Source organism: Pteropus medius, unplaced genomic scaffold (genome assembly GCF_902729225.1).
Source record: "Pteropus medius unplaced genomic scaffold, Ma_sr-lr_union100, whole genome shotgun sequence".
In the NCBI taxonomy this organism is placed as follows: Eukaryota; Metazoa; Chordata; class Mammalia; order Chiroptera; family Pteropodidae; genus Pteropus; species Pteropus medius.
Window position 1 is genome coordinate 16803840 of NW_024349803.1, and position 4306 is coordinate 16808145.

The following is a 4306-nucleotide window of genomic DNA, read 5'->3' on the forward strand; positions in this document are numbered from 1 at the left end:
TGCAGAAAAATCATTTAGCAAAAGGCAACACTTTTTACAAATAAAAACTCTCCACAAACTAGAAATATAAAGAGATTTCCTTAACCTGATAAAGGACATGTAAGAAACATTCACAGCTGATATCCCACTTAACGGTGAAACATTTGATGATTTCACCCTTAGATCAGAAATAAAACAAGGAAGTCCACTCTTGCCACTTCTACTTAACATTGCACTAGAGGTTCTAACCAGCACAATGAGGCCAGACATCCACGTTGAAATGGAGAAAGTAAACCTATCTCTATTCACAGATTCCATGATCTGGTATATTGAAAATCTTAAAGAATCCACAATAAAACTAGCAAAATTAATACTAAACTAATCTAGTTAGGAGGATACAAGGTTGCAGGATACAAAAATCAATTGTATATCTACACTCTAGCAACGAACAATCTAAAAAATGAAAAACAATTCCATATACAACTTAAAAAATAAAATACTTAGGAATTAATTTAACAAAAGAAGTTCTATACTTGGACACTTAAAATTACAAAATATCACTGAAAGAAATTAAAGAAAATCTAAATAAATGGAAATACATCTCATTTTCGCATTTTACTTCCTAAACTGATCACAGAGTCAAATAATTCCCACAAAAATTGCAGTTGTACTACGGCCATGCCACCCTGAAAGCGCCCGATCTTGTCTGATCTCGGAAGCTAAGCAGGGTCGGGCCTGGTTAGTATTTGGACAGGAGACCACCTAGGAATACTGGGTGCTGTAGGTGTTAAAAAAAAATAATTGCAGTTGCCTAGCTTTTTTTTTTTTTTTTACTGTATTTGATAAGTTATCCTAACATTCACATGAAAATGCAATGAACCCTGAAGAGTCAAAACTACCTTGAAAAAGAACAAAGTTGGAGCAGTCATAAAATATTTTTTCAAAAGAAAAAATAAATAAATCGGTATTCATAAAAATTTTTTAAAATTTGGCTGCAGATAATATCATCGATAAAGCTCTTGTCAAAAATGGATAAAGCATTTGCAAGTCACTTATCTGATAAGAGACTTATATCCAGAATTTATAAAGAACTGTTGCAAATAAACATAAAAAAGACAAATAACTCAATTTAAAAATAGACCAAGAATTTGAACAGATGTTTCTTCACAGAAGTTATACGAACAGCTAACAAGCACAGGAAAAGATGTTCAACACCATTAGTATTTAGAAAAATGCTAATCAATGCTGTGATGAGAGTCTCTTTCACATCTAGCAGAGTGGCTTTTATGAAAAAGAAGGATAATAACAAGTGTTTCCAAGGATGTGGAGAAACTGGAACCCTCGTAAATGGTGGAGATGTATAATGCTGTGCCTGCTTTGGAAAATGACTTTGCTATTCTTCAAAATGTTCAACATAGAGTTACTATATGACCCAGAAATTCCACAACTAGGTATATACCCAAGAGAACTGAAAGCTATGTCTAAATAAAAATGCGTACATCAGTGTTCACAGCAGCATTTTTTCATAATAACGAAAAAATAGAAAGAACCCAAATGTCTACCATCTGTATAAATGGATACATAAAATATGATATGCCCATACAATGAAGTATTATTTGGCCATAAAAAGGAATTGCGTAGTGATACATGTTATAACATGGATAAACACTAAGAGAAGCCAGACACAAAAGACCAACTATTGTGTGATTGCATTTATATGAAATATACAGAATAGGTACATCTATAAAGTAAAAAAAAAAAAAAAATAGGTTAGTGATTACCTAAGGCCGGTGGGAGGGAGAGATGCTAATAGATTCTTTGGGAGATGATGAAATGTTCTGAAATTGGTAGTAGCGACAGACACAACACTGCGAATATACTAAACATCGTGAATTGGACACTTTTCAAGGGTGAACATTATGGCATGTAGGTTATATGTGAATAAATTTGTTTTTTTAATGCGTACTCTGTATTAAATTATCGGATGCTGATGTCGGCCTATAACACTAGTCTCTCATTCACTCCCCTTTGAGTTAGTTGTGAACCCTGTTACATATTGTACACACAATACACCCTGACAATGTCCCTTTCACTCAGATAGTTACACATCATTGTGTACTTCCCACACATGCAACCACAAGAGGATAAAGAATACCACAGGAGTGGGAGATGCGAGACGTGAAAGGACGGAACATTCACACAACAGAACTCGGGTAAGAGGCAGGGAGGTGTTGTGAATGTCTTAAGTAGGTAAAAGGCAATGGCAATGGTTAGAAAAAGAACCAACAGGAAATCAAACTTTAAGAAAATAACAATATGCGGTAACTCAAACTTTTTTGTAAATCATAAAGAATCACGGAAAAAATGTAATCAGAAATTATTTTGAAGTTAAAAAACTTCAGTGAAAAGCAAGACTGTCATCAAAGGATTTCTGGGTAGAGATTAGGACAGGGTTTAGGGAAAAGGACACATGCAAGAAATAATTACCTTAAGCCAGCTGTGTTCTGTGACTTCAGCTTCTTTCATTTCCTGTCTGATAAAATGTGTGTGTTAAGTTGTGTGTATTAACACTATTGTAACAAATGAGCAATTTACTATCTCTGAAAGAAGCCAACAGCCTCAAATGTACTTATGGAAGTGTATTTACAATAACAAATGCCTGTGTTAATTCCTTTTCACAAGGAGTACAATAGCGTCCTTCTTGAGGCAGCACCTTTTGATAAAGTGAATAAAGTGCTCATCACGTCATTTATTTTTTGTCCCTCTGATGTACCAGCAAGTATGTGCTTCTTTCAATTAATATTCTATTACTTACACAAAACTATTTGCCAATAGATGTGATTTGGAGGGCAGTAAAATTAGATGAAATAATGGGTGCAAAATTTGGACAAAGTTTAAGATAAAAACACTATTTATAACATCTTTCTATTCAGCTCTATCTGATCCAAGTCTACAAATAATAAACAAACACTACGTATCCTACATTGTCCTCATTTTCACATAACTTAAAATCTTACATAGAAGAAAAACTTACAAGATGATTAAAAGAACAAGATAAAGGGTGTATCAGCATATGCCATAAAGACAGGATGTAAAAATTCACAAAGTTCCTCCCTAAGAACAGCTGCTGTGTTCAATTGTGCAGTGCATGTCTACACCACACTAAAGGGGGCACTGTCCGTGTAATAGATGTGGTAGTTTTGGAATTTATCACAATTTGTTGGGAAGATAGAAGTAAAGTGTCTTTAGAAAAGAGGGGACATAACTAGCACAGAGAAGCCACCAGGGCTAGAGGCAGCCTGAGTTAAGTCATTTGGTACAGGCAAGATGATGAGTTCCTTGAGAACAGAGCTTTTCTCTTATTCATCTTTATGCAAACAGGTTGATTGAAGTCTTAACCCACTAAATTATAAATGTGAAAAACATTTATTTATCTTTTCCAATGATGCTTCAACCATTCTATGTCGAATCTTCTTTGCCTGACCCTTAAAAACATCAGGGGAAGATTCTATCTTGTTCCAGTCCCTTTTAGTGATTAATCCTTAGCCCGCTCCGGTTCAAGACTTAATGTCATATCGGATTCGAATCACTTCTTCCCTCCCACAGCACCATCTACACCTGGCGTCTCAAGATTGCTTCATATTTCTTCTAGTTCTACTCCTCCACTGGAAGTTGGAAGCGGGCCAGGACTGACAAGGAAGGTGGCATTTCTCATAAAACGGGATTCCTTTTTAAAGATCTAAATTCATAGAAAGACATCCCATGTGCTTGGGTCTGAAGATTTAATACCGTTAAGACGGCAGTATCCTCAAATTGATCTATAGATTCAATGTAATTGGTGTCAGAATTCCAGCTGCCTTTTTTTTGCAGAAACTGGTAAGCTGATCCTAAAATTCACATGGAAATACAAGGGATTCATGATAACTAACTATCTCGCAAAAGAAGAACAGAGTTGGAGAACTCACACTTTCCGATTTCCAAACTTCCTATAAATATACAGCTATCGAGAGAATGGGTACGCCAACAAGATAGATATATAGATCAATGAAATAGAATTGAAAGTCTAGAAATAAACCATTACATTTAGAGTCAATTGATGAGAATTCCAAGATAATATAATGGAAAAAGAATAGTGTTTTTCAATAAATGGTGTTCAGACAACTGGATAATCATAAGTAAAAGAACAAAGTTGGACCCCTACCTAACACCACATATAAAAATTAACAAAATGAATCATGGATTTAAATATAATCATTTTGGGATGAAAATATTCTAAAAGTAGATAATGATGGTGATTATACAACTGCACTAATACACTAAAAACCAT

The 4306-nt window shown here is 34.6% G+C and overlaps 1 pseudogene; it reads left to right on the forward strand.

Annotated features, from left to right (window-relative positions):
* The first annotated feature begins 647 nt into the window (after positions 1-647).
* On the forward strand, positions 648-766 carry LOC120582493 (uncharacterized; annotated as a pseudogene).
* Positions 767-4306: the final 3540 nt, after the last annotated feature.